The sequence below is a fragment of the Equus przewalskii genome, chromosome 29 (assembly GCF_037783145.1).
Source record: "Equus przewalskii isolate Varuska chromosome 29, EquPr2, whole genome shotgun sequence".
Classification (NCBI taxonomy): Eukaryota; Metazoa; Chordata; class Mammalia; order Perissodactyla; family Equidae; genus Equus; species Equus przewalskii.
The window spans coordinates 35,340,787-35,364,134 of NC_091859.1; the positions used below are offsets into that span (position 1 = coordinate 35,340,787).

Below are 23,348 nucleotides of genomic sequence, written 5' to 3' on the forward strand. Positions count from 1 at the left end.
GCGTGTACAGGGTGTCACATTCCTGTTTTGGATCCAGACCAAAAATCAGATTTTCTGTGGTGCCTCCAATGCTGGAACTGAGGGCTGTGATCACTGGAGACAGGGACCGGTCATAAGACACAGAACCCAGAAGGAAAACGAATGAAGAGGCCACCCTGAAATCTCTGCCTCCTGCCCCACTGTGGAGCCATCCCCCATGTAATACGAAGACGTGAAGCCTGAGCTGCCTTCTCAGGAAGGTCGGTCCTCTCATCGAGCAGTGTTTTGTTGGGCACCGTGACAGGTCAGGGTATGAAGGTTGAAGGCAGTGGTTAGGAAACAGATAATTCCTGGGCCCGATAAGGATGAGAGGACGTGGAGCTGGGGTTTGAGGAAAGTAGGCAGGAGACCTCAGGTCCGGAGAAGGTGAGAGGGAGGGACGTCCCCAGAGGAGGCTGATTGTGAAGGGTCTTTGGAGAATAGACATTTCTAAAAGGGATTTTTAAGTTATGTTGCTGGGGAGTCTGCGAGATAAGCCCCTCCCCCCACTTCAGCCTCCTCTCCCACCCTCTCACTGCCCCCCCCACCTCCCTTGGGAAAAGTCTATGTGGTTATCATATTAACCATCTATTGCTGTGTAACAAATTGCCAAACTCAGTGGCTTAAATCAGCAAAATGTGGTTACAGTTTCGCAGTTCCTGTGGTCAGGAATCGGGAAGCCGGTGATTCTGGCTTGAGGTCTCTCGTAAGGTCGAGTCAAGCGTGTGGCTGGGGCTACACTCATCTGAAGGCTGGACTGGGGCTGGAGGACCTGCTCCAAAGACGGCTCATTCCTGTGGCTGGCAAGGTGGGGCCGGCTGTGGGCGGGCGGCTTCAGGTCCTTGTCACATGGACTGCCCCCACACAACTGCTTGAGCATCCTCACAGCGTGGGCTGCCTCCCCCAGAGCGAGAACAAGGAGGAAGCCACAGGTCTTGGATGAGCTACCCTCAGAAGGCACACACTGTCACTGTTGCGATGTCCTGTTGGTCACACGGCTCCTCCCTGGGCTTGGTGGGAGAGGACAGGGTGTGAGTTCCCGGAGGAAGCTATCATCAGGAGCCGTCTTGGGGGCCAGTGGGCTGGAGTTACATTTGGGGAAACTGAGGAAGTTCTGTGTTCTGCATCCAGACTAGCCAAGGCAGAAACAGCACCGGGGGTGTGGATCCTGGAGTCGGAGGATCCGATTCCTTAGGATTCTATGATTCTGAGAGTCTTGGTCCTCATAGGCCATGAATCGAGGGCAGCTCAAAGCTACTGGGACAAGAAGAAAGTATGTGAAGGTCCTGAGGAGACTTGACAAGAGCAAAGGGTGACGGGGCATGTGGCCCCAACGAGAGGGTGCTTACGATGGCCAGAGGCCGAGGCCACACTCTGGGGGATATTTTGAAGTGTCCAGGTCGATACCCTTTGACCCAGAGATCCTCTTACAGGAGGGGCCCCAGGGAACCACATTAGGGGTGCCGAGGGCACCCTGCCGGCCTGACTTGGGGCTGAGATTCCTGGGTGGTTAGGGTGGCCAGCCTGCCTCCCCACCAGTCACGTGAGAGCAGGCCTGGCAGCCTGGACAGAGAGGGACGGAGCCTCACCACCTGGTGCCTCCGCTAGAGCGTGAGCTATTCCCAGACCCGGCCACGTCTGACCCGGTCTGCCTCTGGGTGCCCAGCCCCTCGCCAGGCACAAAGCGGGTGCTGGGGAGGGCCCTCATGCGCTGCCCCACCCAGCGGTGCAAGGGTCAGACCGGGAAGCCTATTGAAGCACAGGTGGGGTCTGCAGGCATGGAGAGCCCTGTGACAGACCACCTGCCCCCCAGGGAGGGCTGGAGGGGGCTGGGGGAGACCCCGTGCTCTGGGCCTCTACCTGACTTATGCCCACCACATCAAGCCCTGCACTGTCACAGCGTCTGCCATTTGGGTCTAAGCGCCGTTACCTGGGGCTCCAGGATTCTCCGTCCTGGGATTCTGCTGGATCCTCTGGCCTGGGCCCTGTGACCACGGCAGGAAGGTGGTGTGCATCTCAGCTGGTTCCGCAGCCACAAGGTCAGCCAGGCAGCACGCATTATTAAACCATCTATCTGGTGCTGCCCAGAGGGATGCTGGGGGTGGGGTCAGAAGCCCGTCCAGAATTGGGGCAGCTGGAGGCCCCTGGGAGCTGGAGGTCACCGGCCCCGTGGCCGGGCTTGTCACCGCTGACCTGCTGTCGGCTCTGAGGCTTGGGATGCTGCAGCGACTGGAGAGGTGCTGACTGGCTCGTTTCCTCGTGCTCTTTCTCTGCCCCAAACCTTCCAGGCTCCAACTCCACGGGGTGAAGCGCCAGCTCCTTGCAGCGGCATCTGGAGTTCTCTGCAACCTGGCCACATTCTACCTAGAATCCTAATAATAGCTCGAAATGGGGGCGTTTACTATGTCTCTCAGGCTCGACGCCAAGTGTTCCCCATGAATTAGTCTCAGTGGATGATGACAACAATCCTAAGAGGTCCTTATTGTTATGATTCCCATTTTACTGATGAGATCAGAGAGGCTAAGCAATTTGACCAAGATCACACAGAAGAAGAGGCAGCACCGGGAGTCACCCCAGCTTTCCTGCCGATGGGGCCGTCCTGGGGCTGCAGGATTCCCGTGTATTTGAGGCTGGTGGCCTCATTCTTAGCCCCAGTACAGCTCCTCTTTCCCAGGAATCCCTGCCTGGATTCCTGACGTTCCCTCAGCCTAGAATCCGGGCATCTGAAGTCCCTGTGGGTGGGTGAGGAGCTGTGTGTTCCCAAGGCTCTGTGGGGAATGGAGGGTGTGTGTGTGGCTGCCACCCAGTGACTCAGCCCCAAAACCCAGATGCCACCTCGATGCCACCTGGGCTTCCAGCAATTTGATCCATTAACAACTCCTGTCAGCTCTGCCTCCAAAATGCACCCTAGACCCGGGCCCTTCTCTCCCCATCGCTGAAACAAAGGCAGGGGTGGGGTCTGTCCTCTTCACCTCTATTTCCCCAGAATCTGGCATGCAGCAGCTCTCCAAAAATATTTGTTGAATAAAATGATCACATTCATGCCTGAGTGAACAAATGAAGGAAGGAAGGGAGCGTGGCCAGGTGAGGAGAGAAAAAGCATGGGAGAGCAGAAAGACATGCGATTCTGTTCTGCCCGGGGGCCAGGGCTGGGCACTGGGCAAAAGGAACCCTGCACCCAGGAAGAGATGCTCCAGCCACCTGCCAGCTGACAGGTGGGAGGGGCAGGCAGGCAGGGCCCTGGAAGGAGCAATCACGGAGACCTGAGACGACCGGGGGCACAGTTTGGGGCAACTGAGACCCAGGGAGGCAACCCACACCCTGCCTCGTCCCTCCTCGGGCCATGCATGGTTCTTCCCAGCCCGCATTCAGGCGCCCCTTCCCCTCCCCCTCGGACAAAGTGGCTGCACGGCCTCCGTACACTCCCTCTATTTCCCCAGTGGTGGCTCTGTCTTCCTGGCCCACAGCCCAGACCTGAGATAAAAGAGCGACTTGGCCCTTTCTCACTCAGATCCTTCGGATCGCTCTGCCTGCGGTTTCTCTGAAACCTCTCCTGGCACCTCAAGCTCACCGCCCACTTGCCGCTTGCAGCCGTGGAACTCCCGTCACACTTCATTCTTAGGACATGAGCTGCACAAACCGTGGCAGCCCGAACCCCAGCACGCCTTGCTTTCGCTGCGTCTGGCCAGGCCGGCGTCGGGTTTTCCCCCACTTCTGAGGAGGGAATTTTCTGCCGGAGGCCAAGTTCCGGTTCCTCCTCTCTGATGCCTTCCCAGAGCCGGGCCCAATCACGGCTGCAAACTCAGCTCTGAGCGGGGAGGCCCCAGCAGAGCCCGGAGGCGGGAGGGTGTGTGAAGTCAGTGGGCTCGTTGGAAGCAGGACCCGGGCTGGGGAGGAGCAGGGTGGGCGTCGGGGCCACCGCCACGCGGGCTGGCGTTCAGGGCAGGCCCCAGAGCCTCGGAGAGGACCCCAGCCTCCCTGACCATCCTGGCGGGCCGGCCGTGTGCCAGGTCACGTCACGCCTCAGATCCCCACAAGAGCCTGAGAGGAGGTTACCAGTCGGGACTAGTCGTTTGCAAGGGGCAGAAACCCGACTTTGAACTGGCTTAGACTCGAAGAGGATATCCTGGCTCCTATAACAGGGCAGGACTGGGAGGGTCGGCCTGAGGAAGGCTGGGAAGGTGGGGGAGGCCATCCAGAATGCCACCAGCATTCTCTCTCTAGGTGGCTTAGCTCTTTCAGGACACAGTCGCCACTGCAGGGCCCCCAGGAGCCCCCGGAGCCCCCAGCTTACAGCCCCACAGCCTCACAGATTCGCGCTGAGCCGGGGATGAGCTGTTCTGCCAATTCCAACCGAGCATTTCTAGGCGAGGACTCTGATTGGCCCAGCGTGGGTCACATGCTTACCCCTTGGACCAATCACGTGGCCAGGATGAGGCTGCCAGACTGAGGGCCCAGGCAGCTCAGGTATCCCGACCCTTACGGCCAGAAGGGGGGCCTGTCAGCAGAATGGGGGAGGGTCACTGTGTGGACAAAAGCAGTGGCCACGGTGCAGCTTTGGGGTTTTTAAAATAAACATCTCATTTTGGAATAATTTTAGATTTTTAGAAAAAACTGCAAGGGGAGCACAGAGAGTTGCTGTATACCCTTCACCCAGCTTCCCCCGGTGTTAACCTCGTACATAACCACGGTACATTTGTCAAAATTAAGAAATTAGCACCAGTACATTACTGTTAACTAAACCCCAGACTTCATTCAGATTCACCGTTTTTCCACTCACGTCCTTTTTCTGGTCCAGGATCTCACGTCACATTTAGCCATGGGTCTCCTTGGTCTCCTCAGGTCTGTGACAGCTTCTCCTTCTTTCCTTGCTTTTCATGACCTTGGTTTGCGAGGGTACCGCTCACACATCTTGTAGCACGTCCCTCGGTTAGGGGAGAGAACACAGAGGTGTGGCGCCCTCGTCATTGGGTGCACGACATCCACATGACTGGCGATGCTAACCTTGATCACTTGGCTGATGTGGGGTCTCCCTCCACTTAACAGATGGGGAGACTGAGGCTTGGAGAGGCTAAGCTGCTTGCACTAGAGTGTGTGGTGGGACAGAATGTGAACCAGGCCTGAGTCCCATTATCCCATAGTTCTTTGGCGTCTTAGACAGGGAAACTGAGGCAGGAGCCCAGCTCTAGGAATAGGAAGGTGAGAGAGGCTGCACTATAGAATCTACATGAAGTTTGCAGCAGGAGAACTGAGCCCAAGACTTCTTGGGGGGTAAGGCACTGTCAGAATCAGCCTGGGGGCCCAGAAGCTACCGTAGACTCTAGCCAGGAGGGGCAGGGAAAGGAGACAGGCTGGGGCAAGGGCCGTAGCTCAGCCAGGTAGGAAGGATGAAGTAAGGAGGGAATGGCAAACATGATTGAGCCAGAGCAATCCAGGAAGGCTCCCTGGAAGAGAAGGCTGAGATTATAGGAACAGTCAGAAAGGCAGCTCAGGTGTGAGGTCTGTCCCAGGAGACAAGAGAGCAAAGTGTTTAAGACCAGGAGCCTTGGAGTCCGACAAGACTGGGCTCAGTTCCTTGTGCTACCACCTCCTAACTAAGTGGTCTTGGGCAAGTCACTGCTTCCCACGCCGATTTGGGGCTTTCTAGCTCCCAGACTTTGCTGCCCTGCTCCCCCACCTGAGATGCCCCTTCCTGAGCCAGCTCTCAGACCTTCCCAGCCTGGACAGTGACACACTCTGTGTGACCCAGTGAAAAATGAAAATGCGACACACTTGCTCAAAAATTATTAAGAATTTCAAGACGGCGATGGAGAGCATTAAACCAAATGTGGCATCCGTCAAGGCAGGGGGCCCCGGGTGACTGCACAGGTCACATGCCCACCAAGGCGACCCCATCCCCCACCCTCAGTGACCACCCGGAACCCGTGATCTGATGGCTGTTTTTTCCCTGTGATTCTTGGCCATTAATCACAAGCTGCCTCAGACGCCGCTCGGGCCACCGCATGGAGCAGCTGCTCTGCTCTCCCGTGGCTTTTCCTCATCTTGCCCTGGGTGGGAGGTTGGATGGGATGAGCAACAAGGTGCTTCCAACAGTTGCATTTGGTGTCCTTTTATTTTCTGGCTCTAATATTTTGTGCCAGGAAGCTCCTGCACTCCCGTGCCTAAGATCCTATGAGTCGGGGGTCAGGGCCTCCCTCATGTGCGCTCGAAACCCTGACGTCCCCAGGCAGTTCAGAGGTTTTAGATGCAAGAAGGCTCGGAAGAATATTATTTACTTATGCTTTGCAAATTTGAAACGTGAAATTCACTGTGAATTTTGCAGGAATCACTCGATTCTTAAAGGTGGTGTGTGTCCCAGAGTCCGTCGGGCTGCAGTGGCGGGTCCCTCAGCAGGGTGCCATTAGCCCGGCTGGCGCATTTTTAGTTTGTGTATTGCTGCTTGTTTGTTAATTTCCCCTTTTTCCCCCCTTATTGTCAAGAGGCAGAATGTTAGAATCAGCCCACCTGCATCGTCTCTTATCTCCTCCACGAAAACGTGTGTGAGTTGCTTAATCTCTCTGAGGCTCAACTTCTTTCTCTAAAAAATCGAAAGTGAATGAGTTCTGTGTCTTCTGGTTAGTATTGCTGCCTAAAAATCCTAGTGGTGCAAAAAAAAAAAAAAAAAAACCCACACGCACACACAACTGTTTTATTCTGCTCACGATGTTGTGGGTCAGGAGCTCTGGAAGGGCTCAGCTGGGCTGTTCTCTCTCAGGGTCCTCGTGCGAGTGTGGTCAGATGCCAGCTGGGGCTGCCATCATCCGACGGCTCAGCAGGGCAGCACTGGGTGGCCAAGACGGCTAGCTCACACGCTGCACCTGGTGCCCGTCGTGGGTTGGCAGCTCTGCTGGAGCTGGTGACTGAAGAGCCCACCTCCAGCCTGGCGGAGTCAGGGGACCTGGGCTTGTTACATGGTGGCTGCCTTCCCCAGGACGAGTGTCCCAGGGGAACCAGGCAGAAGCTACGAGGTCTTTCGAACCTGGCCCTGGAAATCACAAACCACCACTTCCGCTGCCTCCTATTGGCAATCACCGAGTCACTAAGTGCAGCCCAGATTAAAGTCGAAGGGACAGAGATGTCACCTCTTAACAGGAGCAGTGTGAAACAAATTGGGGGCACATTTTAAAACGGCCACAATATATATAAAGCGCTTGGAGTGGTGCCTGGCACATAGCACTCCCTCTGACGTGTTTGCTGCTGTGTTATAGCTTCAAACAACAAAAGTGGATTAATAATGCCAAATGGTCTGTGGAAACATTCAAGTAGGGATGAAAATATTACCAAAAATTCTATAATTCAGAAGAAGGCATTCCACAGGGAATAGGATTTTGATGCGCCTGTGAAAGGTGCTGGTTTGGAGGGGTAGGATTTTGCACAAGCAAAGAAGAAAAGTAAAAATAGAAGGTTCAGCCCAAAATACCTGAAAGTGGAGTTGCGTCATACATGTGACCCACGTGGGGTCTCTCATGTCACGGTGCCTGGCGGTGGCTGGGAGCCTTTGAGGTTTTCACATCTTTTTCCCCACCAAACATCGTTCTGGGAAACCGTTGGACTGTTTCTAGAACAAGCACAAAATAAAGCTTTCCAGAACAAAATTGATGGCTTCCCTCAGTAAAGGCAGAGGGGAGGGCATTATTCAAGCGGCTGGCCTCCTGGAAAAGCCAGTACAAACCACCATATTGCCAGGACACTTATAAAGCCAGCCAGCGGTGAGTGACAAGTAGTCAGAGCAAAGAGGTTAAGCTATTGGCAGAATTATTTCACCTTTCATCAAATAACACTGTTGGGAGTGGGGTAGGAGGGGGGCATGAAATTAATGGCCAAGAACGTGGAAGATGGGTAACGATCATGTGTGTGTGCCCGCAGAGGTTTCCCTGTACAGACGCAGACAACCGTTGGTGGGCCGGGCGTGTCAGACTTTGGCACACGTATGGGGGGTGCCCCCGGCGAGCCCCCTTCCTCTTAGCTGAACGCTGGCTGCATTTGATGGGCAATGTGCCAAGCTCTGGCCAATCCGAGAATCCTGGTCCTGATTTCCCAGCCTCCCTTGCAGCTACAGGTAGCCGTGCAACCCCATTCTACTAACGAGATCTGAGCAGAAAGCAGCTAGTGGGTTTCTAAGAAAGCTTTTCCTCTTCTTTTAAGATCAGTCAGACGCAACTGGTGGGGCCCCACATTTCTCCCACCTTCTTCCGCCTGGAATGCTGGCATAATGCTGGAGGCGACTGTGGCAGCCATCTTGTCTCTCCTCAAAGCTTCCTGTCACATGAAGAAGACAGCCACTTTAGACACAGCTGACCACTCCCTCCTCCTTGAAACCCTCTCCTGCTCTCCTCCTACCTGAGTATAAACCTGTGACAAACAGGATACTTGTTGCCTTGTTCACTGCTTCCTCCTCACCACTGTGGGGCTCAACACTATTCACTGAGTGAATGAAGAGACTACTAGCTGTCCCCCGATATCAGGTCTCCCTTCCCTCTACAGAAACAGAAGTTTCACTTAATACTTAGCTGCCAGATAAAGACTACATTTCCCAGCTTACCTTGCAGATAGGCGTGGCCATATTACTGGATTCTGGCCAATGAAATGAGAGCAGAGGTGAGTTGCACAATTTCCTATTCATACCCTCAGAAGGAAAGGTGCATAGCTCTCCTTTGTTTTTCTGCCCTTCCCACAGGCTGGAATGCAGATGCAATGGCAGGAGCTGGAGCAGCCATATTAAACCAGATGGTGGAGCCACCTGTGGGTTGTGGAAGGCAGGGAATAAAATTAAAAGCTGCAACCCATCGGCACTGGTCACATTATGCTCAGACTGTTATATGAGAGAGAAGTAAATTTCCATCTTATGTAAATCACTGATATTTTGGCTTTTGTTACAGCAGACAGACCTATAATCTCAGGAATACACCTTTGTTTATTAAAGCCTTCGGAGCTGGATTTTTTCCATCACCTGAAGCCTGATCCATACAGACACGAGGGGAATGTCCTCCACAATTGATTTGGGTCCTTGTTCATCGCTCAACATCGATGCTGCCGGGCAGCACATTTTTTGGTTAACTTGATGATTCCTTTGTGAGCCACGATGTAGCCTGGAAAGGGACACGGGGATCAGGACGGACTCCCGGCCACCACGTGGGCTGCAAGGAAGATCGCAGCTACGGAGATGGAGGTGCCTGCTTGGGAATGCCACGCTCAGCGCTCATTCACAGTGAGCAGCTGGTGGGTGACAAGGTGCCTCCCAATCTTCATTTAATGACGAGAGAAAGTGAGAACATCACGAGAGCGATCAAACCAAAGGCACCGAGCGGACATCTTCTTAGCCAGCTGCCAGAAGAGACAAGCGAGCACAGATCTGCTTTTCCAACCTGAGCGACTCGCTGTCGAATGAAGGTGCACATCAAGGTTTTTTAAAGGAGGGACGAGATTAAAAGTCTTCCTGTACGACGCGGGAACGCCAGCGAACACCATCCCTTCGACTTTAAGCAACAGGCCTTGGCCGTACGCTCAGCACCTTCAGTAATCTGACTCTGTCGCCTTGGGGCTAAATTACAATTTTCACAATTGATAAAAAGATACCAGGGTTTTGTGAGACCAGACCGTGGGGCACATCTCTTGATCCCCAGGAGCCTGACTCTGTCCCAGCACTTGCCAGTTTTCTGCGCTTGCTGGGGGGAGAAATCGATGACACAGCAATGAGTGTGTGAAAGCCAGAACGTAAGAGCTGCTGCCGAACCAGAAGGAACCCTCTCCAGGGTGAAATGCAGCCAAGAGGGTCCGGCCGCTTGTCCCGACCCCTTTCCAGCTCTCGGGCGCACTGCACGGGCCAGCTTCTCATCTGACAGGCGCTAGAGAGAGGCCACCGTGAGAAATTGCCTTCATCACCTCGGGGGCTGTGTCCAATCCTCAAAGCCAGAACCGCCTGACTGCCACCAGGCCCTTGTCCCCGTCCCCGACAACCTGCGGCTAAGTAACGGGTTGTCTGGTTGGGTGAAATCAAGAATGAAAGAAAAGCAGCTGGTTTTCATGGATGGGAAACATGAGCCGCTGGTCAAGCTAGCTCATCACCAGGCCAGAGGGGAGGCCTGGCTCATTCCTCTACTCAGCAAGTAATGATTGAGGGCCCACTGTGTGCCAGGAGCACAGGGGCCTGGAGGATCGATCATGAACGTTAAAAAGAAGGCAATTTCTCACGGTGGCCTCTCTCTAGCGCCTGTCAGATGAGAAGCTGGCCCGTGCAGTGCGCCCGAGAGCCGGAAAGGGGTCGGGACAAGCGGCCGGACCCTCTTGGCTGCATTTCACCCTGGAGAGGGTTCCTTCTGGTTCGGCAGCAGCTCTTACGTTCTGGCTTTCACACACTCATTTGACAAGCAAAATAATCTCTCTCAATAAAATGAAGCCTTTTGGGGCCAGCCTGGTGGCGCAGCGGTTGGGTGCGCACATTCCGCTTCAGCGGCCTGGGGTTCACCGCTTTGGATCCCGGGTGCAGACATGGCACCACTTGCCAAGCCATGCTGTGGTAGGCGTCCCACATAGAAAGTAGAGGAAGATGGGCACAGATGTTAGCTCAGGGCCAGTCTTCCTCAGCAAAAAGAGGAGGATTGGCAGCAGTTAGCTCAGGGCTAATCTTCCTCAAAAAAAGAAGCCTTTTTTTTATTGTGGTAAAATATACATAACACAAAATTTACCATTTTGACCATTGTTGAGTGGACGGTCCAGTGGCGTGAAGTACACTCACATCGCTGGGCAGCCATCACCACCACCCACCTCCGTCGCTTTTTCTCTTCCCAAACTGAAACTGTGATCGTTGAACACCCACCCCCAGCCCTGGCCCCAGCCCCTGGTCACCTCTTCAGCTGTCTGTCTCTGTGACTATGCCAGCTCTAAGGCCTCCCACAACTGGAATCCCGCAGTCTCTGTCCTTTTGTGTCTGGTTCGTTTCACTCAGCATAATGTCCTCGAGCATCATCCATGTGTCAGAATTTCCTTCCTTTTTGGGGCTGAATAGTATTCCATTGTGTGCATCTGTTTTATATTTTTGTATGTTTTGGAGTTTGTTTCTCCATCCTCTGCTGATGGACTTTGGGGTTTTTTTCCACACTTAGCTATCGTAACAGCGCTGCCGCGAACGTGGGCTACGAGCATCTGTTTGGGTCTCTGCTTTCAGAGAACTTTCCAGCTCCTTTGGCTGCATACCCAGGAGTGGAAGTGCTGGGTCGAGTGGTAAATCTGTTTAACTTTTCGAGGAACTGCCAAACTGTTTTCCACAGCGGCTCACCATCTTACAGTCTATCATGAATTTTTTTTTTTTTGAGGAAGATTAGCCAATCTAACATCTGCTGCCAATCCTCCTCTTTTTTGCTGAGGAAGACTGGCCCTGAGCTAACATCCATGTCCATCTTCCTCTACTTTATATTTGGGACGCCTACCACAGCACGGCTTGCCAAGCGGTGCCATGTCCACACCCGGGATCTGAACCAGCGAACCCCAGGCTACTGAAGTGGAACGTGCGCACTTCACCATTGTGCCGCTGGGCCAGCCCCTCTCTCATGAATTTTGAACATTATATTTTAGTCAGATGTTTTAAATTACAACAATTCTTAGTCCACCCAAGATTGGTGGCCAGCCGGGAGCCCTGCACCGCCATGTAGCTCATGACGTCACAGGTGAGAGCGAAGCTGCGCTGGGGCTTTTCAGTTCTGAGCTTCCGGGACGACAGGACTGAGGTCCTCAGGTTCCGTCACGCTAGGACTAAGATGTGTGGCTCGGGGAACAGGGCCTATGCGTGCGCTTCCAGGCCACGATGGCGGATGTGGGGTCGGTCAGCCATGTCTGCCCCAGACTGCTTCAGAGGAAGGCCGACTGCGGGGGCGGCGGCTGACGAGGGGCGGAGGGAGATGGGGACCGATGGAGCCGCAGACAGCAAGGCCCGGGGACCCACCCGAGAGAAGCCATGTGTCCCAGGTACCCTGCCTACACCGGCTGAGGGCTGGCTGGGGTTGGCACCGTGTTTGGGAAACCCTGAGAGAAGAGAAAATCATTCATTCATTCAGCAAACATCCTCTGAGCACAGGCTTCCCTGGGAGCTGACCAGTGGAAACAGGGAGATCCAGCCCGCCCGTGTGAAGAGCCCCCAGCCCTCCCGCAGCCCCTCCTTCACCGGGTCTCCCCAGCCCTCTGTCGGTCTCCCCAAAAGACCCACTCCCACACGACAGTCGCCACCGTTCCTCAAGGGCCCACCACCCGCTGGCTGCACTCCGTCCTCGCGACAACCCCATCTTCCAGGCGCGAAGGTACCTGCAGCTCAGAGAAAGTGAGCAGCTTCCCCAAGACCCCCAGCTGGGAAGTGGGGGAGCCAGTCATCCCCCCAAACTGCCCCTCTAAATGTGACAGCCTTTGCTGAAGACACTGGAGGTGACGCCAACAAGGGGGTTGACACCCCACACGCCCCAGGATCCCATATTCTCTGATGTCCCTCTTGAAGGGGGGCCGCCACCAAGGGCTTCTTCCTCCTGCCCTCCCCGTGGCGTCCCCACCACCACCCTCGGCCTCTGCAGTGACAAATGTCTCCTCCTGTAAGGCTGTGACCAACACACCCAGCTCACTGCGGGGCCCTCCAGGGACAGCCGGGCCCTCCCGACAGCAGCCCGCCTCCCTGAGAGCAGCCAGGGCTGCGAGCGCCGACGTTTCCCCCTTTGTCACACAGAGTAATAGACTGTTGAAAAATCGCGTCCTCGGAGGGTGGCAGCTGAATCTTATAATCCGGGGCTCTCCGGCAAAGAGCCTCAGAACCGTTGACTAATAGAATCTCGGAGTCAGTGACTCGAGAATCTGAGAAAACTACCGTCTCCGTCACGGACTGGGTGGCTGATGTGTGGAGGGCCCAGGTCGCTGGGCCGGGACAGGGCCGGTGGGAGAGCCAAGGGGCCCGGGAGGGGAGGAAGCCTCGGGTACAGAGGACAGGGGCGGGGGCGGGCGGTATGGAGGAGGCAGTGGGCGGGTGAGGCCTGGCTCTGTTACTGATGGTTTTTAATTATGTAAATCAGGCCGGCCCGCGCCTGGCACGGGCTCGGCATCCATCAGCTGGCAGCAGAATTAATCAATAAATAACCAGCTGGCTGGGGCCTGGGCATGAGCACCCAGCCACCCCCCTACCCCAGAGGGGTCCTCCCGAGCTGGCAGGGGTGGAGGGTTACACGGGAGGCGCAGCTCACGGCTGTCAGGGCAGTTGCACCGACACGTACACACACATGCCCTCACACACACACGCGTGCTCACACATGCACGCACACACTCACGTGTATGTGCCACACATGCAGCTGCGGCTTTGGACTCACCGTGTACGTGCACATGGACGTGTCTCCACACACAGACCCTCAGCTACAGTGGCCCCTGCATGCCTGGCACGCATCTCCCCACACAGAGCCCGGCACAGGCCCAGGCCCACGGCAGCAGGCTCGCCACTCCAAGCTCACACGTCGCCTCATAGGGGTCACAGAATTTGCAGCTCTGGGCCACACCATTTCCGTTCCATGACCGCCCCACGAGGCTGGCCCAGCTGGGCCAAGGCCCTCCCTTTACAGACAAGCAAACTGAGGCTCAGAGACTGCCCAGGGCTGTGTCCAGGGGGCTTTCCTCCCCACCTCACCCCCCACTCAAAGATTCAAGAGAACTGGGGCCAGCCCAGTGGCGCAGCTGTTAAGTGCGCACATTCCACTTCGGCGGCCCAGGTTTTGCCGGTTTGGATCCTGGGTGTGGACCTGGCACTGCTTGTCAAGCCATGCTGTGGCAGGCGTCCCATATATAAAGTGGAGGAAGATGGGCACGGGTGTTACCTCAGGGCCGGTCTTCCTCAACAGAAAGAGGAGGATTGGCAGCAGATGTTAGCTCAGGGCTAATCTTCCTCAAAAAACAAAGAACTGGGGGGGGTATGCTGGGGATCTTGAAGCTACCCCCCCAGTGCCCCGCTCCCCCGGAAAGCTGGGCCCCTGGTGACCTGGCAGAGAGCAGGGCAGGTGGGCGGCCCCATGGGACCCAGGTTGACGGGGCCCAAGCAGCAGAGCTGGGCGCCCTGGCCGTCTCCGCTCCCCCCAGCAGCTGTGATGAATTGCTCTCTCCCACCGCTGGCACACTCTCTCCCGCTCCCCAGCGCTGCCCCCATAAATCAGCCTCCTCATCTCAGCCTTGGCTGTTCCCTGATCACTCTCCAGCGTGGGGGGTTGGGGTTTTTTACCATCCCCGGTGACAGGAGGAGGCTGGCGGGGAGAATCATAAAATTAATGGACAGGTTCCCTCTGCCCCTCTTCCCTCTCTCTGCCTGCGGCTTTCGCTGGCCTCTCCTCTCTCTGGTTGGGATCAGGAAACACCGAATGAGGAAATGAGCTGAGACAAGAGTGAGTTTCTGAGACCTGGAGCGCTGTGCTGCGGGCCTGTCTCTGGTCCAGCCGACTGTGCAGCCGGGGTCAGTTCTCAGCATCCACTTCCACCAGCCTCAGCTGAGGGCTTTCCCAGCAGCGCCTCCCAGGGAAGCAGGAAGAGGAAGCGGGAAGGTGGCCCTGTGTGGTGGGAGCAGATCTCAGCGGGCCCTGGGGGAAGGCCAGGAAATGACCTGGAGAGCTCGGCCCCAGCGCTGTCAGCCTTTTGGAGCCATCCCCCCCACCCCGACCCCGGAGCAGCTGAAGAAAGCTGTGGGCTTCTGAAAAGGTGCAGGGTACGCAGAGCTGGGAATACGAGACCATATAGAGCGGGCGTCCGCGGCTCAGCTGCTAGAGCCGGCCTCCCCAAGTCCAAATCCAGGCTCGGCCACTTAGTGGCTGTGTGACCCTGAGCAAGCTGCTTCACCTCTCTGTGCCTCAGTTTCCTTCTGTGTAAAGTGGGGTGACTAATACTAGCCGCAACACAAGCCAGTGGGTGCATTCTCTTTAGAAGAGCTGCTGGTGAGCAGTTATATGCTCTAAAAGTCGCAATTGTTACGATAATTAAAGATGCCTCAGCACCCCCTGGAGGCCTTTAAACCCTGATTGCTGTACCCCGCCCCCTCTCCCCAGTTTCTGCCTCAGTAGGTCTGGGGAGGGACCTGAATTTTACATTTCTAACACATTACCTACCAGCTGATGCTGGGACAGCCAGTCCAGGGGGCGCACTTTGAGAACCCACTGGAGCCCACATTGGGGCTCACTGTCCAGCTCAGCCCCCACCCCCGCCCCATAACTCGGGAACCGAGGCGGGAGAGGCGAGTGGGCGCCCGAGGCCACACACAACAAGGGTGCCCCAGGCCTGGCCTCCCGGGGGGAGGGCCTCACCGCAGGAAAGGGAGGGCCCCGGAGGTGGAGGGGGCTCCATCACTACCTCCCCCACCTCCCCCCACCCCAGGGCTCCCGGAGCAAAGAGGCAGAATTTGCCTTCCCGGCCAGAGGTAATCTTTTAATCTCTTCGGCTTTAATCTTGCAGCATAAACCCAAATCCGCACAGGGGAAGGAAGGGGGTGGGGGACACACATCTCGTGTCCTGGGGAGGCAGGCGGGCGAGGAACCTAGGCTTTCAGCCCGAGCTTCCCCACAGGTCTCCCATCTCAGCTCCGCCTTCCTCACCTCCCCACTCCCCGGAGGCCCTCCTAACAGGGGACACAGAGGCAGAGAGAGCAGCCAGCTGGAGTGAACCAGGGGGAGTGATGTGTTAAAAAGACTTCCCTTTGGGAGGCACAGCTTTCTTAAACAGGTCACAAAAAACATTAACAATAAAAGAAAAAAACGATAAATTGGGTTTCATTAAAATTAAGAACTTAGGTTCAGCAAAAAAAAAGACACACCATTAAGAGAAAAAAAGGCAATCCACACAAGCAGAAAAGATATTTCAATATACATATATATGACAAAGGACTAGTATCCAGCACATATAAAGAACTCCTACAAATCAATAAGAAAAAAAACAATTTTTTAAACAGGCAAAAGATATGAACTAGCACTTCACAAAAGAGAACATCAAAATGGCCTATATGCACACAAAAAGACATTCAATATTAGCAGCTATCAGAAACATGTAAATTGAAACCACTATAAGCTGCCATTCACACCCACAGGAATGCCCAAATTACAGAGACTGATAACGTCAAATATTGGAGGGATGAAGGTCAACCCTCCTACACAGCCGTGGGAGTGTCAAGGGTTCAACCTGTCTGAAGAATTGATTGGCAGTTTCTCACAAAGTGAAACATACACCTGTTCTGTGACCCAGACATTCTGCTCCTAGGTATTTCAAAGTGAACACGTACATCCACACAAAGACTTGAACACGCATGCTCACTGCAGCCTCACTCAGTGTCCACTGGCCTGCCCTCCCAGGTGGACCGCCAGGACCTCCCAACTCAGCGCCAAGCTGTGCCATCACTGGTGCCGTCACGCTTCCTCCTGGAACATTCCTGCAGCCACTGAGCCCCGTGCTTGGCAGCCTTCTCCCTCTCTCCCCTCAGCCTCCCCTTGGTGGTCCAGCAGAACCCCCTTCCCCAAGGCCGGAACTGCTACAGGATACTAAGCAGGAAAGAAAACCCTAAACTAGCAAGCCCCTGAAGGGCCAGCGTCGTGGCACCCACTGCTGGGGCTCCCTCTCCTCACCCTCTCTGGTTGTTCGATCTGAAATAGTCACCGGGCCTGGAAAAAGAGACAGGCTTCACCGTGGGGCACACAGGAGTGCTCTACTGGACTCTGTGGCAGGGACTGCAGGGACCCTTATAATATCCCCTATCCCATTTACCTTAGTAACAAACACTCGCGGTGCAATGCACCTAGCCAAGAGATTCCATTTCTCGGCCTCCCTTGCAGCTAGGAGAGGCCAATGAGGGGCGAGCATAAGTTGTTAGGTAGACAGCGGGGAACATTTGGCCAATCTGTGCCCAGCGGCCCCGGGAAAGCAGATGTGATGATGGAGACCCAGCAGCCATTTTGGAATATGAGGTGATCTTGAGGATGGAAGCCACAGGCTACGGTTGGTGGGATGAAAAGAGAGAAGGAGTCTGGCTCCCTGATGACACTCTTGAGCCCCCCACCAGCCCTGGACGCCTCCCCCCTGACATCTTTTATGTGAGAGAGAGAGAGAAGCCTCGATGTGCTTGAAGCCACTGCTATTTCCAGTCTCTGTTACCAGCAAGGGGAAGCAATCCCTAACTGATACACGAAAGCCTTGTGAGGCAGATATTACCGTGCAACCCCTGCCTCCTGCATCCCCATTTTACAGAGGCACCCCCAGCCTCCCTGCCTCCCTCTCAGACATCCAAGACACCCAAAAGACCAGCATGCAAAGCCCAGCTCCTAGACATGGAGATTCAGCTTCAGCGTGGCCTGAGGTGGGCCCCATAGCCCAGCAGATCAGCTGGCTGCGGCTGGAGCTGTTGACACAAACGCTGCTGAGACAGCACAGCGCTGGCCCGGACGGCCTGCCCGCCACAGAGGCAAAGGGGAAGCGGGAGGATATTTACAAATCACGGAGAGCAGACAGACAGACAGGATGCGCACCAGCCAGGCGGGCGGAAGTCTCCTTTATGCTCCTCCTCCTCCATCTTTGCCACATGAAACGGAGGCCTTGGCAAGCTTTTCCAGTAAGACGAAGGTTCGTGGTTCTCCTGCAAGAGGTGGCACCAGCAAACCACATGGTGCCCGTCCTCCAGGCTGTCCCACCACGCATGGCCGGCACTGGGGCCTCGGCAAGGGCACTGGGCAGCCTGGGTTCAAACCCCTGCTCGGTGAACTGTGTCATCACAGGCAAATTCCTCCCCCTCCTCTCGCCCTGGTCCCTTCATCTGTAACACGGGCTCCCTAGGGGGGGCGGCGAGGATTGAGGAGCTGAGCTGGGAAGGGCTCGGAGCGGGCCTGGGACCCAGGAGGGGCCACAAGTCTCAGCCGCGGTTGACATGTTGGTGGTGAGAACTGGATTTCGCTCTTGTATGTTTATTATAGGAAACTGAATTTACTCACCAGTTTTGGAACATTTCACCCGCTGACCTCACACTCGCTGCTCTTATTATAATTACCCCTGTGCAGGGTCTCCCAGCGCCAGGAAGAGAAACCCAAAGCTTTTCCTCTCGCCGAGGTTTATGCAAGTAAAAATAAGTGGTGATTATAAGCGATCCATTTGTCAAACACGAGGTCAAGAATCTCAATTTGTCCGTGTCACTAAGGCAGCACCAGGAAGCTCCCTGTTTCCCCAGCTCGCTCCCCTCTGACACTGCTGGAAACTTCACCGTTACAGCCGGAGGAGTAGTCTAGGAGCCCGGACTCTTGGAGTAAATGCAAGCATCCAGGTCAGCCGGCCGGAGGAAACCATGTCAAGGAAAGGGAGGGAAAAGCCGCCGCGGCAAATTTTTGGGCCTTCTCAGGATGGCTGAGGATTCTGTAGCTGCTAAAGGCTTCGAGCTCAGTCTCCCAACCTACACACACACACACCCTGATAATCGCTTTACCCCAACAGTAGGGGCTTAAGCCGCAATCTAGGCTACCCCACGCCAGCCCCCAGCTGCCCTGGCCACCTCTGTCCCGAGGCCGAGGCTGGGTTCCCAGAGGCTCAGCGAGGAAACTCGGCAAGGCTGGGAGCTGAAGCCAACAGAGCTAGCAGCTACCGATGGTAACACACAACCCTCTTTCTTTCACACTCACGCACTCGTGCACAGACACAGTCAGAGACAGCACACTAGACACAGATGCGCACTGCACTGTCCTCCCCGAGGCAGGACAAATCCAGAGAGACTGCACAGAATCGTCCTGCCTCGGAGGAAGCCTTAGCTGCGCGCTCCCCCAAAACAAGGGAGCCGGGCAGAGAGGAACACTCAGCACAAACCTGCTCCCCCCACCACCCCGGGGTCTCTCTGCCCCTGTGCCCCCAACTCCTGCCCCCACAGGCTCTCAGCTCCCTCCTCCGTGGAGCCCCAAGTCTTCTCCCGGGAACAAAACCCAATCAGGGTTCCCTTCCCTCCTCCATCCCCTCTCCCAGGCCTCAGGCTCCCCAGGAATCTTTTCACCTCCCCCTATGCGTCCTCCATTCACGCCCTAACCCCACCGAGCCCTGGGAACCAGGAGAACCCAGGAACTAGAACCACATCTGCCATTTGTCTCCCCAGCCCCCATCACAGGGGCTGCATACAGCAGGTGCCGGCCCCCAGACCTCGCCCTCCCTCCTGCCTGGGGCTCCCTCCTCGTCTCCCCTCCTGGTGGAGCTGGTGACTCTTCTTTTCCAGCGAGTCCTTGAAAACACAGATCAGAGCAATTAGAAAAAGTCATCGGAGGGCAAGGCAGGAGCCAGCACCCCGCCTAATTACCAGCTCCAGCGAGGCACAGACTCACCACACAGAGCACAGATTTGCACAAATTGCAAAGCAGGAAGGGGTGGGGGGGCGGGTGGGGGAGCCGAGCTGCAGTTTAGATCCTCTTGTTTTTGTTGACACCTGCTCTCTGCTGTTTGCAGAGGCTTTCACATCCACGCTCCCGAGAGAGGCAGGTAGGGGAGACGTGATTTCAGTCCCATTTTACAGAAGGGGAAACTGAGGCCCAGGAGACTGGGGAAGGACAGTCGCAGAAGGCCCAGTCCACCCGGACTGGCTGGAGGTGGGGATCTGGGTGGCCCCAGGAGAGGCCCCCATTGGCCTTCCATCCTGTCATCTGCCCCGGTCCTCTTCCTGAAAGAATCCCAAAGGGTCGAGGTCCAGGGGGATTTCAGGATCTGGCCATAGGCATGTGGTCTAGCACTCGCGGTGGGCTCAGCATCTGCACCTGAGCGACCTTGCCCTTCACCAAATGGCCTGGTTATTCAGTGACAGCTGCCGTCCCCCGTTGGATGTGTTTTGTGGAACCTGGTAAAGAGATGTGTTGTGTGCTTTTCACGCCTGGCAGGGAGGAGCAAAGGTTTTCTCAGAATCGGAGTGCAGGGGGCCCATTTTCATGCCCCCTTATCCCATAAGGCCCTTCCCAAGCCGGGCCTGGCCCCCCAGCCGCGCCCCAGGCCCCCTAACCTTCCAGCCGGCTCCCCTGGCCCTGGCCCGGGCAAGAAGCCAGCGGTGAGGCAGGGGGGCCCCCTGGTGGTGATGGCCTACACTGCCCATGGCGACACCAACCCCGGATCCAGGTAGCAGCACCCCACGCGCACCTCCAGGACTGCCGGGTTAGGCAAAGGGAAGGCTGGGCATCTGTGGAAGGAGCTCAAGAAGGAGCTTCATCAGGGCCTGAAGAAGCGGGAGGCAGCTCCACTCCTGGTGCAGCAGCAGAGAGAGTGGGAGGCTCCTGGGCGGCAGGTGGATGCTGGGCACGTCAAGCAGGGGACAGGGCAGGCCGCCCAGCATCGAGCGAGGCCTGTCAGAGGAGCTCAGGAAATGCAGGGTGGGCGAAGGAAGGAATGTGTGAATGAATGAACAACGAACTCATCATTTCCTCAAAGGTGGTGTGAACATCACTAGGAACAGACAAGATAATTTTTAGATAACAGTGATTAACTTGATTATTTGAAGAATCACGTACCTATTTTGATGTCTGTTAGATATAATACGGCCCGTTAAATCCATGATATAAAGTTTCTTTTTAAAACAAAGTTCTTTAGGTACACAAGGGTCAGTATAAAGAAAAACATTAGGTAAATAACATGCGGGTATCCTCAGGGCCTAGCATAGAAGGTGTTCAATAAACGCTAGTGTAAAAAATGAATGAAGGAGGGGCCAGCCCCGTGGTCTAGTGGTTAAGTTCAGCACGCTGCACTCCGGCGGCCCGGATTCAGTTCCCAGGCACAGACCTACACCACTCGTCAGAAGCCACGCTGTGGCAGCGACCCACATACAAAACAGAGGAAGAGACTGGCATAGATGTTAGCTCAGGGCAAATCTTCCTCAGCCAAAAAAAAAAAAGAAGAGATGACCACACCGATTATGGATGATCTTTACAGAAGAAGTATGTCTCAAATTTGGTTGTACATTGGAGTCACCTGGGAAGCTCTAAAAACTCTCTCTGGGCAGGTATGTGTCTCTGAATCTCAGGTAGCTGAGGAGGAAGCCAGCATGTCTGGTCAGCTCCCAGAGGAGGGGAAAGTCACAAGCCCCCAATATGGGCGTCATGTAAGGAGCAGCCCGGCTTCACCACCATTTGAGATAGTGAAACTGCCGCCGGAGGAGGAAGCAAGATGTGTTTGGGTGACCTGGGATTCCTCTGCTGGGTGAGTTTGGACTATGAACTCAAAGGTATCAGGCAAGGAAAGAGACGTGAGCTAGTATTTACGTAACCTAGCTCCTAGATCGACACACGGTGTAAAGTTTAATGTGCATTTACCATGGTTTTAACATACAGATTATTTCTCATTTATTCACCCTGCACAGCATGTTTTATTTGGCATTTGTCTTTATTATCAGTTCATATAAATATTACATTTGCTTCTGTGTAGAACATACAGAATGTGCTGTCCTGAGTTCATTTTCGAGTTTGTTCTTCATTTATGGGAACTTTCTCCCCTAAAACGGAACTCCCCTTCTTGAAAACGGTGACTAGTTAATGATGGACGTGGATTAACATAACATAGTTAACGTGGTTATAACCTGTTTCTCTGGTTTACCTGGATCCTGATTTGCCCATAACAATTCTCAGTTACTCTCTTGTTAGAAATTGGAGGGGTGAGTGGTTTGGTGTGAGCTTCGTAAAGGGTGCTGTTTGCTTCTAAATGCACACGTAGCCTAGAACACGCGGGTTGAGTTAATACTCGATTGAGCATTGTTCCATTACCTTGTCAGATACTACTGATAAGAGAATTTCCAGTCGTGAATTTCCATGGCCATACCTCTGGGAAAGAATTGATAAAAATAAATTTTGTCCTATTTGGAAAGGTTGGCGTCCACACAGAGATTGAGTCTCATTTTTTTATATCCGTTTAATGGTACTCAAGTAGCAGCTTTTTTTTTTTAACTTGGAACAGATTTTTAAAACACAAAACATGAATAGATTTGTCATAGCACAGGGTCAAAATTAGTTCTGTTGACGGCAAGTTATTCAGTATTAATTCTGTTTCATGAAGAAATGCAATTAAGTTGCAAATCCCTTAACAGAATGTAGTGTGAGGCCGATGTTTTAATCGGTATTAGGAAATGTCAGATTAGCATCCCCAAGGAAGAAGAAATCTTTGGCACAATGCTGAGACATGTGTGTTAGTTGTAAAGCGGTGCCTTCCTCTCTTACATGACTACAGGGAAGATAAGTCAGTATACCTTCTCTCAAGGGCAACCGGACAGTATCTACCTAAACGATAAATGCACCTTCTCTGTAATTCACCAATCCCACTGCTAGGAATTTATCATCCAACACACTCACCCGTAAGCACGATAACGTGTGCAGGAGAAAATTCACTGTAGCATTGTTGGAAGGGCACACGATGGGACGCAACCTGAATATCCATCAACAGACGGCCGGTTAATAAAAAACGCTATAGCTATTCTTTGAAATGACATGGCTGTAAAAAAGAATGAGGATGCATCAATAACAAAAAACAACCCAATTAAAAACTAGAAACAGCTGGGGCCCACCCAGTGGCCGAGTGGTTAAGTTCATTCGCTCCACTTCCGCGGCCCAGGGTTTTGCCGGTTCGGGTCCTGGGTGAGGACATGGCACCACTCATCAGGCCACGCTGAGGCGGCGTCCCACATGCCACAACTAGAAGGACCCACAACTAAAATATACAGCTATGTACTGGGGGGGCTTTGGGGAGAAGAAGAAGAGAAAAAAAAAAGACAGGCAACAGATGTTAGCTCGGGGCCCATCTTTAAAAAAAACAACTGGGAACAGGACTTGAAAAGACATTTCTCCAGAGAAGTTATACAAATAGCCCATAAGCAAGTGAAAAGATGCTCAATATCACTAATCATTAGGGGGATGCAAATCAAAACCACAATGAGATACCACTTCACACCCATTAGGATGACTGTTATTAAAAAAAAAAAAAAAACAGAAAATATGTTTTGGTTAGGATATGGAGAAATTGGAAGCCTTGTGCACTGTTATGGGAATGCAAAATAGTGCAGCTGCTGTGGAAAACAACAGGGAAGTTCCTCAAAAAAAATGAAACACAAAATTACCATACAGTCCAGCAATTCCACTCCTGGGTGTCTGCCCAAAAGAGCTGAAAGCAGGGATGCGAACAGATATTTATAAACCTGTGTTCATAGCAGCATTATTCACAACAGCCAAAAGGTGGAAGCGACCCCAGTGTCCATGGATGGATGAATGGATAAGCACAATGCGACATATACATACAATGGAAGAGTATGCAGCCATAAAAAGGAATGG

The 23,348-nt window shown here is 54.2% G+C and overlaps 2 long non-coding RNA genes across 2 annotated transcripts; both read right to left on the reverse strand.

Moving 5' to 3' along the window:
* Positions 1–9,146, reverse strand: LOC103567117 (uncharacterized). Its single transcript, XR_011534832.1, has 7 exons — positions 9,008–9,146; positions 8,600–8,797; positions 8,244–8,316; positions 7,478–7,615; positions 4,799–6,595; positions 1,949–2,390; positions 1–1,272 (listed from the first exon to the last, which is right to left on the reverse strand). It is a non-coding gene; the product is annotated as an uncharacterized lncRNA (long non-coding RNA).
* A 6,754-nt stretch (positions 9,147–15,900) lies between these two features.
* LOC139080369 (uncharacterized) lies at positions 15,901–22,515 on the reverse strand. Its single transcript, XR_011534833.1, has 4 exons — positions 22,377–22,515; positions 20,182–20,484; positions 17,562–19,888; positions 15,901–17,029 (listed from the first exon to the last, which is right to left on the reverse strand). It is a non-coding gene; the product is annotated as an uncharacterized lncRNA (long non-coding RNA).
* Positions 22,516–23,348: the final 833 nt, after the last annotated feature.